Below are 12,740 nucleotides of genomic sequence, written 5' to 3' on the forward strand. Positions count from 1 at the left end.
CAAGGTATTGAAATTTGGCTATAGGTGTGGGCATTATCCTTGACACACAGGCCATGCCTTTTACTGCCCCAGTGATAATCCTCCCAAATTTGGCCAAATTATAAGCCTTTGAAAAATCTCAGTTCACACATACTCAGTAGAGATTTGTTAGTCTGGCAGCTAAATTCTCCAAATCCTATAATAGGCATACTCCATTCTCAGGCTGTAGGTGTTGAGTAGAACTTTCCTTGGAATTGCTCTTGCTGTCTGCCAGTGGTCACTGTGGCGCCAGGCACAGGAACTGAGAAAAGGAGGCTCCTATGCTTTCAAAGCTCCCCTTGTTTGTGCCCAGGCAGTGAGAAGCACAGGGAGAAGGAAGGAGCAGCCACACTGGAATGTAGAGGAATGAGAAATATGGGTTGAGGAGGTGGTTGCAGGAGCCAATGGGGACAGCATTGGGGATAGGTGACAGGAGACAGTGGGCGGTGTGCATAGAATGCCAGGGTGTGGATAGCATATGTTTAAAGCACTTGAGTGTTCTTTTAATGTAGTTGTTTTGTATATACTCTAATCATATTTTGATGAGAAGACCTCTCCATATCAGCAGAATCAGTAGCCTGTATAGATCAACATGTGATACAGTGAAAACAACAAGGAGTCCGGTGGCACTTTAAAGACTAACAGATTTATTTGGGCATAAGCTTTCGTGGGTAAAAAACCTCACTACTTCAGATGCATGGAGTGAAAGTTACAGATGCAGGCATTATATAATGACACATGAAGAGAAGGAAGTACCTCACAACCATTGACAGGGCCAATTCAATCATGGTGGATGTAGTCCACACCCAATAATAAATAATTATTTTATGTAAGAGAATAAATGGACACAAATGGAATGGTAACATACAGAAGCCAGTAGGTGAACACTTCAACCTCCCTGGACATTCTATTACAGATTTAAAAGTAACTATTCTTGAACCAAAAAAAACCTTCAGAAACAGACTTCAAAGAGAAACAGCAGAACTAAAATTCATTTGCAAATTTAACACCATTAATTTGGGCTTGAATAGGGACTGGGAGTGGTTGGCTCATTACAAAAGCAGCTTTGCCTCTCCTGGAATTGACACCTCTTCATCTATTGTTGGGAGTGGACTACATCCACCCTGATCGAATTGGCCCAGTCAACACCGGTTCTCCACTTGTGAGGTACTCCCTTGTCTTCATGTGTCATTATATAATGCCTGCATCTGTAACTTTCACTCCATGCATCTGAAGAAGTGAGGTTTTTTACCCACGAAAGCTTATGCCCAAATAAATCTGTTAGTCTTTAAAGTGCCACCAGACTCCTTGTTGTTTTTGTGGATACAGACCAACACGGCTACCCCCTGATATGTGATACAATGAGTACAAATGCTTCTAATTGAGCTCTCTTTGATAATAGTCTCTCTGCCTGCCTTCTTTTCCTCATTTATCAAGCACCAGCCTAGCTTGTCTAAGATTAGGGTGACAAGATGTCCCAATTTTATAGGGACAGTCCTAATTTTGGGGTCTTTTTCTTATATAGGCTCCTATTACTCCCCCACCCCCTGTCCCGATTTTTCACATTTGCTGTCTGGTCACCCTATCTCAAATGCACAGGCTGTTCGGCTTTAGCCTGGCTTATTCAGAGCTCTCACTGCATTGTTGTTCATCATAAAGCTGATCTTTTCAAACACTATCCATTAAGCCACAGTCCCTCCCACTGAAGGAAGTCATGATTCCACGATGAGAATCTTATGACAAAAGTCCAGAATGTTTTACTCTGGATAAAGATTCCTTCCCTGCCACTCCAGCTATCTGCCAGGCTCATGACATGCAGGATCTCAAGGTAGCAGAGGAGGACGGACAGAGGGACATCAGGGGAAGAGATCCTTCCTCTTCTGCTGCCTCTTCTAACGAAAGCGATCAAGCTGGCTTGCAAGTTGCCAGGTCTGTGCAGGGTACTCCCAAGGGCATTCTGCCAGCTTCTTTCCTCTGTATGCACAATTAATTTATTTATTTTTTGCTTCAGATTATTCCTAATCTACAATGGAAGACACCCCTCCAATGCTCTGGGTACCCTTGACTATCTTAAAAACAAAGGGGAAATAAAAAGACCTCTCAATGTTACTCCAAGATCCAATCCATTAACTCCACCAGAACATAACTACAACAACAATGAATTAACCTCTCCATGTTATTTTGGTAAGTTCTATGGCTTGTGTTATACAGGTCAGCCTAGATGATGACAATGGTCCCTTCTGGTCTTGGAATCTATGAATCACACAGTGCCCACCAGAGTCCCATATCATCACTATCCATCCCAACTAAGAGCTATCTCTTCACAGACAAGGGTTAAAAGATGGGCCATGTTGCATGTCTTAAAAGCTAACAGACTTGAGCTGATTTTCACCAAAGTTGGGCACAAATTCTAAAATCCCAGGGCCCTAATGGAGAATGTCCTACCAGATATATATACTCTCTCTTATACAAATGGTAGATAGGTAGGTTCCAAGTCATATAGGGCTTTATAGGCCAAACTCAGCATCTTAAAATCAACCGCAGGCATGAGTGAGATGCCTTTCTGGGAACACCAACCGAAAGCTTTCCTTTGACTTCAATAGACTTTCAATCATGCCCCTAAATCAACAGCAGCCAATAAAGCTACAACAGAGCCCTCTTTGTGTTGCTAACAATGACCCAAGCAGTATTTTGTACAGTGTATATGCAAGTGACCTGGGGTCTGATCCGAAGCTTGATGAAATCAATGGAAAGATACCCATTGATTTTCCCTGAGCTTTGGCTCAAGCCCTTAGTGCATCTTGGAAGTGACCGTTCAGGTCACTCTCCAGAAGGTGACATGTTCACGTCAAATCAGAAGAAAATCATCTAATCACTTTTGTATGTCAGGCTTGATTTTTATATTCTATCTAGTGAAGTGGTATGAAATGACCTCATAATATCATCGGTAACACAAAATGGCAGATGATAAAACAGGCTGAATGAATTAGTCATAACTGGTTTGAGAGTGAATCCTGCCTCCCCATCCCCAAGTTGCTTCCCAGAAAAGGGAAGATAGTCAGCTTGGCAGGAGCAGAGTGAGAAGTGTCCCCCCAGGGCAGGACAAAAGTAGCAAGGACATGCTAGTCCCTGGAGGGACCATTCCTTGTGCTGTGGGATGTGAAAGTAGAAGGAGGGATGCCATTGGATAGCGAGGAGAGAATGATAGTGATTAGTTTGTGGTGTTGATGAGTTCCTAGAAGGGGGGGGTTGTATATTAAACCTGCTCTATGTTCAGTGCTTGACTTTGAACACCATAGGCTGCACACTCGGGCCATTTGGAACTTCACAGCTGCAGTGAGGATAGACCTCAGCTCTTACTCCAGAAGCATGGGCCCCTGGAGCCAAATGAGCATCCCTGTTAACAGTGGAGGGCTTAGTACACACAGCAGCAGTAGTACCTAGACACACTAGTTCATTTATTGTTCTACAGCATCTTATCCAAGGATCTCAATGCACTTTACAGATGCTAATTACTTTTCACAACACCCCTATGATCTATAGATACAGTAAACATTATCTTTCCCACTTTACAGATGAAGAAACTGAGGTAAGTTACAAGGCAAGTGATAGAGCCAGATTAGCCAACTCCCAGTATTTTGCTCTAACTGCTACATTAAACTGCCAGGATGCATTGGCAGAGCTCGATTGCTGGGAATGGAGTAGGGTTTGGAGTAGCAGGGGATGCTATGGACAGGCCTCGGTTATACTGTAAAAGTTCTGTGTTTTAGGTGGAATGATAGGAAATATCTTTTTACTGGAAGGTAGAGGAATGCCATAGGTCTGATTTGGGTAAAAAACCATTTACCGGCATTTTCCCCAAATGCCCCCTAACAAATCTTCAGTTCTGGGTGGCTCTTGAATTCAGGAAACTCAAAAGGATTCAGGAATGAATTGATTATCAAAGGGGCTGGCTGGCTCAGGCCAGGCCCCTGAAGCTGTCCCATTGTGAGAGAACTGGTTGCCCAGGAAACCTTCAGTCCCTTTGTGATGTCAAGTTGGTGAGAATTCTGCAGTTGGACCCAGCTGAGCTTCTTAGGGAGAGTGGAAGTGGGTGGGGCAGGCAGGAATGAGAATTGACTGGCTCCTCTGGTGTTTCTCACAATTGTGTTACTTTAAAAAATTGTCCTTTGTAGTGCTGGGCACTAAACTCTCATCCCTGTGAAGTGATCAGAGTTGATTCACAGTAGAAGGATGTACTGAGTGTGGATGGACAGACACATGGTAAGGGAGCACTTTTTCGGCTGCGTCTGCAGCAGTTTAAGGAGTAAATAATGATTGTTACTCTCAAATGTTAGGAGTAAATCCTACATCTTCCTTCAAATGGAGGTAGTCAAACTACGGTTGGTTACTCAGGGAAATTCTGGCAAGTGGGGAGATGTGAAAAATAAAGAAAAGTGTTGTGTGGAGAATGGGGTTAGTTCATCCTCCTTGTGCATACACAGGAAATTTGGAGTCTATTCCTTCCTTTGCCACAGAGATCCTGTGTGATGCCAGGAAAGTAACTTAAACCAAACCTTTCACAGGTGGTCACCAATTGGGTGTTCCTAATTTTCTGGGCGTCCAATGTGAGATACCTCATGGGGGTCACTTCAGCAGTCAGGATAATCAGAGTAGTGTATTATTTCTGAGAGTAGTGGAAAGCTGGCTATGACAGTTCTGCGGCACCTGGGAATTCCACTACACCTTGGGAATCCCCACTAGGCCACCTTTAAGGCTTTTGTTTGTGGCTGAGGATTTGGCACTGTGTCTCTACTTACATAACTGTACAAGAGAGACATTTGATGGACCAGGAAAATGTATATATTCCAGTCTGGTGAGAAATCAGTACGAGAAAGGAAGTTCATACATGGTCCACTTAGGAAGGAACAATCAGTCTCACACATACAGAATGGGAAGAGAGTCTAGGGAAGAGTACAGCAGAAAGGGATCTAGGGGTTATAGTGGGCCACAAGCTAAATATGAGTCAACAGTGTGATGCTGTTGCAAAAAAAGCAAGCATCATTCTGGGATGCATGAACAGGTGTGTTGTGAGCAAGACATGGGAAGTCATTCTTCCACTCTACTCTGCGCTGGTTAGGCCTCAACTGGAGTATTGTGTCCAGTTCTGGGCACCGCATTTCAAGAAAGATCTGGAGAAATTGGAGAGGGTCCAGAGAAGAGCAACAAGAATGTCAAAGGTCTAGAGAACATGACCTATGAAGGAAGGCTGAAAGAATTGGGTTTGTTTAGTTTGGAAAAGAGAAGACTGAGAGGGGACATGATAGCAGTTTTCAGGTATCTAAAAGGGTGTCCTAAGGAGGAGGGAGAAAACTTGTTCATCTTAGCCTCTAAGGATAGAACAAGAAGCAATGGGCTTAAACTGCAGCAAGGGAGGTTTAGGTTGGACATTAGGAAAAAGTTCCTAACTGTCAGGGTGGTTAAACACTAGAATAAATTGCCTAGGGAGGTTGTGGAATCTCCATCTCTGGAGATATTTAAGAGTAGGTTAGATAAATGTCTATCAGGGATGGTCTAGACAGTATTTGGTTCTGCCATGAGGGCAGGGGACTAGACTCGATGACCTCTCGAGCTCCCTTCCAGTCCTAGAATCTATGAACAATTTGGCAAACACATTAATGATTAGGATATCTTAGGTAACAGATGTCTGTTTCATGGTTTTGGCTGATATTGCTGAGATACTGTTAGATTTGTATGGATCTGTAACATGAACCAATTAACATTTTTTTTATCCATCCATCTTAGTTTGTTTTTTCCCTTTTCTTGACAGGTTGGGGGTAGGAATAATCATCTATAATATCGTCTCAATATTTCCAAAACAAATAGGAGAAATACAATAGTATTTTGTACTCCTACATTCACTTCCACATATGGATCTCAGGGTGTGTTATAAATACTAGTTAATTAATCCACACAGCACTCCTGTGAGGTAATGTCAGGTAAATGTCATTTTACTCCCTTTTTGAAATGGGGCAAATGAAGAGAGGTTAAGTGACTCCCCAAAACACCCATAGACACAGCAGCAGAGCTGGGAGGAGACCCCATAACTCCTGTGTCCTTGTCATTTACTCTAGCCATTGGAAAATCCTACCTCCTACTGGCCAATCCTTCAAGGTGCAGAGTACTCTCAATTCTCAGTGAAGTCAGTAGACTGCAGAAGGCTCAGCAGCACTTTGCAGGATTAGACCCTAATTCTGTAACTACCTTAGAATTCTGTAAATATATTAAGTCAGAAAAGAGACTGATACACTTGCATGAAAGATGCCAAAGAGAATAAAGTTTATTATAAATTAATGGTTTTAGCTCTCTCCTCTCTCTTGTCTTGCTAATCCAAAGGATTTTTTTGAAACAATTCACTACAGCTGTTGTCTTTACACATGTAGCAGATGGACATGAATTAAAGAACCCTACAATTCCCTCTGGCTTGCCATATATTAATGGGTTATGAAACCTGAAACCAGGACATTTGGTTCAATATTCACTGCTTGTTGTGTGCTGTGATTACAGTGTGCTGATGTCTTGCCTATTATCAGCAATCAGAAGGTGTGACAAGCAATCCTGAAACCGACAAACTAATTTAAAAGAGAAATGACTGACAACCCAAACAAAATCCAGAAATCAATCTCTTTCTCTCTCTCTCTCTCTCTCTCTGAAGATACTCTGTTACCCTGTCACTACATCTTGAACCTGAAACTTGCTTATATACAATACTATCCTTGGGTTGCCCAATAAATTACCTTCTCTTGCCACTAAAATATGTTTTGACTGGTTGTAAAGAAATATATGCCTTTGAAATATTAACAATAGCTCTTGAAAGTGTATTTCTCTTAATTGACTAATTAAGGGCTCAATTCTGAACATTTTGGTCAGAATCCAGTAAAACGCTTAAGCACAGGCTTAGCTTCAAGCTCGTCCATAATATTAGAGCTGCCAAGCAATTAAAAGAATTAATTGCGATTAATCACATGATTAAAAAAATTAATTGCATGATTAATCCCAATGTTAAACAATAATAGACTAACATTTATTTAAATATTTTGGGATGTTTTCCACATTTTCAACTATATTGATTTCAATTATGACATCTGCAGAAGGTTGATTTTCTTTTTTGGTGGTTCGGATTCTGTAGTTTTTGCATCGGAGTGTTGCTCTTTTAAGACTTCTGACAGCATGCTCCACACTTCATCCCTCTCAGATTTTGGAAGGTACTTCAGATCCTTAAACCTTGGGTCCAGTGCTGTAGCTATCTTTAGAAATCTCACATTGCTACCTTCTTTGCGTTTTGTCAAATCTGCAGTGAAAGTGTTCTTAAAATGAAAAACGTGCAGAGTCATTATCTGAGACTGCTATAACATGAAATATATGGCAGAATGCAGGTAAAATAGAGCTGGAGACATATAATTCTCCCTCAAGGAGTTCAGTCACAAAGCTAATTAACACATTATTTTTTAACGAGTGTCATCAGCATGGAAGCATGCCCTCTGGAATGGCGGGTGAAGCATGAAGCAGCATACGAATATTTAGTGTATCTGGCACATAAATACCTTGCAATGCTGACTACAAAAGTCCCATGCGAACACCTATTCTCACTTTCTGGTGACATTGTAAATAAGAAGTGGGCAGTATTATCTCCAGTAAACATAAACAAACTTGTTTGTCTTAGAAATTGGACTGAGAGGTAGGAGTGGGTGGACTTGTAGGCTCAAAAGTTTTGCATTGTTTTGTTTTTGAGTGCAGTTATATAACAAAAAAAAATCTACATTTGTAAGTTGCACTTCCACAATAAAGAGATTGCACTATAGTACTTGTATGAGGTGAATTGAAAAATACTGTTTCTTTTGTTTACAAATATTTGCACTATAAAAATGATAAAAATAATGTAAAGTGAGCAGTGTACAGTTTATGTTCTGTGTTGTAATTGAAATCAATATATTTGAAAATGTAGAAAAGCATCCAAAATATTTAATAAACTTCTATTGGTATTCCAGTGTTTAACAATGCGATTAAAACGGAGATTAATTGCGATTAATTTTTGAAATCGTGATTAATTTTTTTGAGTTAATCCAGGGAGTTAACTGTGATTAATTGACAGCTCTGATAATAATAAAGTACCATTAACTTGAATGGGACTATGCACATGCTTAAATTTAAGTATGTCCATAAATGATTTACTGTATTGGGGCCACAGTGCTCAGTACCTGGTGGGATCGAGGCTTAAACAAATTACTTGCTGTGACAATGTGCTTAAGAAAACATCAGCCTTTCCATCCTATTACTAAGCTCTCAGGACATATTTTTAGAAAAGTGTGACCTAAATAGTCTATTGTTTTAATGAAGCAAATCTAAAATGCTGAGATATATTTGCAATATTAAGCATTATGTCCCTGATCCTGTAATGGTTTATGTGTATCAACAGCTTTAAATGTGTGAGTAGCCCCATTGAAGCCAGCAGGGCTAGTCGTGAAGTTATGCACATGCATAAGTGTTTGCAGGGTCGGGGCCCCCTATATTATTCATACGATAGCTCTTTTTTTTTAATCTCCTTTGACTGATTTTGAATGAATTGGAATACAATGAAGAAAGAATAATTATACTTACATTTTGGTGGATGCATCTTGGAACTAGTCCAGCAGGTTTTTTTGGCCAAGTGGCTTATACAGTGCTTCTGAGAAGAGTATAAAAAGAGAGAATACTGTGTTAATTATTCCACAATATAAGATTATCTCCTCAATAAAATATTCTGTGAATTATATTTGTCATTTGAAGTTTTCTACAAGTTACGAGAGAGACTGCTATATAATATATATAGCAAATATCTATTTTCTACATACATTTGCATTCCATAAACTTTTCCCATTGTGTTCCTAAACAAAATTAGTGAAGCATATATAACTGCTATATAATATCTTTTTGAATTCATGCTGACTTTCTATCTATCCATGTTTATATTAAACATAGTGGTATTTGAGCATGTGTCTCATCCTGTTCTGCATTATTTTCACCTATGTATCAAATTGCAACAATTTTTCCATCAGAAATCTTCAGCTTATGTAGTAAATTGGTCCTGACATGAGGGGGATTGAATGTTCTGATTCCTTGCCCCTGCATTACTGATCAGTCAACCCATTCTCTTATAACCCATTAAGCAATCTCATTAAATGTATTTTGGCAAAAGACGCAGTTGTATTTTTCCATTAGCGCGTCATAGCAACTTCAAAAGTCTGCTAGAGAGGCTCAGTAATGGGTGGCAGAGTGCAGGAATATATTTAGCCATTAGTAGAGGGAGGTGCCACTATTAAAATAACATGGGCAGCACTAGAAAAATGGTAAACTAAGGGACATTACCAGAACATCTGGGGGAAAAAATGGCACAGTAAAACGGGACACCTGTAGGCCTGTATAGATTTCCCCTAAATAAACAAATGTCTTCTGATATTTATTAAACAAACCCATTTATTTCTATAATACAAGATGTATGCAAACTTAAATGTAGCCTGTTCTAGTATACATTATACCTCGTATATTTAGATGCCCCATGAAGGCCCTGTAGCCTTGTCATCTTGTGCTGCTCTCGAATTATATTTTGGTAGCGACTGCATGACAATTGCAATTCCTGACTGATGGACAAATAAAAGTCACGTATTCTGGACTGTGTTGTAAATTGTTACCCAACTGTCCACCTATTAATATGTGTTTTGGATGTATGGCTGCTGCGTGCAATCAATATGAGTGAATTAATAGAAATGTTGCTGAGATTTGTCATGTAGATAAGTTCCCCGGAGTGGGGTTTAGCTACAAAAGGAGGTCCTTTGGGACCATAGATATGCATGGCCTGACTGGTGGAAACAAAAATTATAGCACATCTTAAAAATAAAAAAAATAAAAAAAAAAGGGGGGGGGGAGAGAAATTGCAATTTTCTTTCTTTTCATGAACTACTTGTTTCTTTTGCATCACAAGGTGTAAAGAGAAGTTTAATTGAATCACCAGGTATCTCTAATTACTGTAATTTCCTTAGCAGTGCTTCCTTATTGTTTTAATAATAATAATAAAACCGGAGAAATCCCATCTCCTACAACTGGCAGGGACCTTGATAGGTTGTTGAGTCCAACCCCCTGCATTCACTAGCAGGACCAAGTACTGATTTTGCCCCAGATCCCCAAGTGGCCCCCTCAAGGATTGAACTCACAACCCTGGGTTTAGGAGGCCAATGCTCAAACCACTGAGCTATCCCTCCCCCCATAAACATAGCAGCACTTGTGTTGTACTGTAATTTTTGCAAATAGGAGGTGAACGCCAGTGTTACTAATGAAGCTAACATGTAGCAATAGTGAGTTTTTATGCTATAAGATGTTAATTGCTGCCATCAACCACAAGACCTGATTAACATCAATGGATGTACTCCACACCCTTCACACAGGCTAAATGAATGAGCAATAGCTTTGTGTAGTGATAGCTGAAATAAGAGAAGCCACCACCCAAGCCATTGGCTAACATGACAATGGCTGAGGAGAAGCTAAGCAATGTGGGCTAAGGAGTTATCCTGGGTACTGATAGCCCCAGAGCATTTATTGGTTGTATCTCTGTGTCAAAAGCAGAAAGGCACCAGAAAGCCCAAAGAAGGTCAGCAGAAAGCTAGTTGTAAGTGTAGCCCAAAGAGGGAGTATAGACAATGCTCCCTGGGGTATAGGACTGGCTGGAAAGAGGTTTGGAAACTGTGAGAAAGAAAACTGCCTCCTGTTTGTTCCTATTGTCCCCATGGAAACAGGACTTTGTCTGCATTCTTTGTAAATAAACAAGATTGCACCAAAGAAATGCAACCTTATTAGCACTTATTAGCAACCTTTTGGTGCCCAGCAAAAAGTTGCTATTACACAAAAGTTGCCAATAAAGATGCCCAGGGCTGAGACAGCAACATGAGGTGACCCTGAGGCTGGGGCCCACTGCCTACACAGGTGGTAAGTGGGAAGCCCTAGCTAGAGTCCCAGTGTTGTTGGCTGGGAGGGGAGGTTGGAAGGCAAGATTGCAGGACAGCAGCAGGAAGGGAATTTCTGAGAGCCCTTGGGGCTTCACTATATCTCCATTCACTCCCTGGACTGCACTCTGCACTGGCACCAGGGGCCCAGGCATGGCACATTCCAGGGTTCCTTCCCTGGCTGCTGCCCTACAAACCTGCCTGTGGGTGCGGGGGAGCAGGGGAACCTGGGTTGTCAAAAAGTTGTCAATAGGCAGCATGATAGTTGCTAATATTCTAATCCAATTAACATTAAAGTCAATAGTATGGGATCAGATTTCAGAAAAACACTGCTAATAACCAAAAGTTGTCTTTATCTAAAAGGATTGCTAAAAACTGGCACTCACTGTATGTGACTATCATCAATTTCTCCTCCTAGCAGAGACAATCCAGGAAGGCCCTGGATATTGGCTGATAGCTTGGTCCTAGGAGAAACATGAGTAAGATTAAAAATCAAAGGCTTCACTTGTGTGTCTATGTGTTATACACAGCTGGAAAACCAGCAGGCGCTAAATAAAATGTAACAATCAGAAAAGCATGGTGATTACAAATAAAGATTGGGAAGCCAGGTTAACAATCTGAATTCTAGAAGAGAAAAACAAACAAACTACATCCTGATAAGAACAGATAGTAGACAATGTTTTCACCCCTCAGCTCACAGAGAGCCGAGGAGTGATACTATAAGGAATTGATTGAGGCAATAATACCAGTCTTCAGTATTTTCTCTGAATTTCGTTGTCTTTGTGGGTTTAAATCAGGGCCGACTCCAGGGTTTTTGCCGCCCCAAGCAGCAAAAAGAAAAGAAAAAAAGCCGCAATCGTGATGTGCTCTACCGCCGCTGCTTCAGTCTTCGGGGGCAATTGGGCGGCTGGTCCTTCGCTCAAAGAGGGAGCGAGGGACCCGCTGCCGAATTGCCGGCACCTGCTGCCCCTTTCGGTTGGTCTCCCCAAGCACCTGCTTGCTGGGCTGGTGCCTGGAGCCGGCCCTGGTTTAAATGCAACTTTACATGTGATTTACACGTTAACTTTAACCCATTGTCCATTTTTTTAGATTAAAGACAGGTACTTATATCTAATGCCAGCAGTGATACTACCTTGGGTTGTCACATGGATCGGAGTTCACAAGCAGAGTTGTGTCTCATCAGTAGTTGGATGGGGAACTTCCAAGGAAACTCCAGCTCTCGTAGGACCTAATGGAGAAGCATAGCATGGTCCTTAAAATCCTCATAATCCTGCAATGTGCTGTCCAAACCTAAAGTATCCAAAAAGTTAGTTATTGCATCTGTTGACAAAATCCATATACAAAACACAAGCTTACGTTCTCCCCTTGAGACATCATACAGATCCTCCCAACCAAAACTGACAAGAAAAAAATAACCCCATGTTTTACAGAAAGAAAGGGAAAGATTGCAAAGTAAGGACACAACATATTTATCATTAGCTTGTATAAAACCATTCTCCATAAATCAGACTTAATAGGCTGATTATAGAATAATATTGCATACAATCTTTGAATAGGAATCCAAGACAGATGAATACCAATTAGAAAATATCACACTATTGTTTGGCAATCCTGTGAGAAGATGTAACATTTTCTGTGCCTCGGCTTCTCCATCTGTAAAATGAGGATAATGACCTCCTTTGTGAAGTGCTTTGCGATCTACTGATGAAA

Source organism: Trachemys scripta, chromosome 3 (assembly GCF_013100865.1).
Source record: "Trachemys scripta elegans isolate TJP31775 chromosome 3, CAS_Tse_1.0, whole genome shotgun sequence".
Lineage (NCBI taxonomy): Eukaryota > Metazoa > Chordata > Testudines > Emydidae > Trachemys > Trachemys scripta.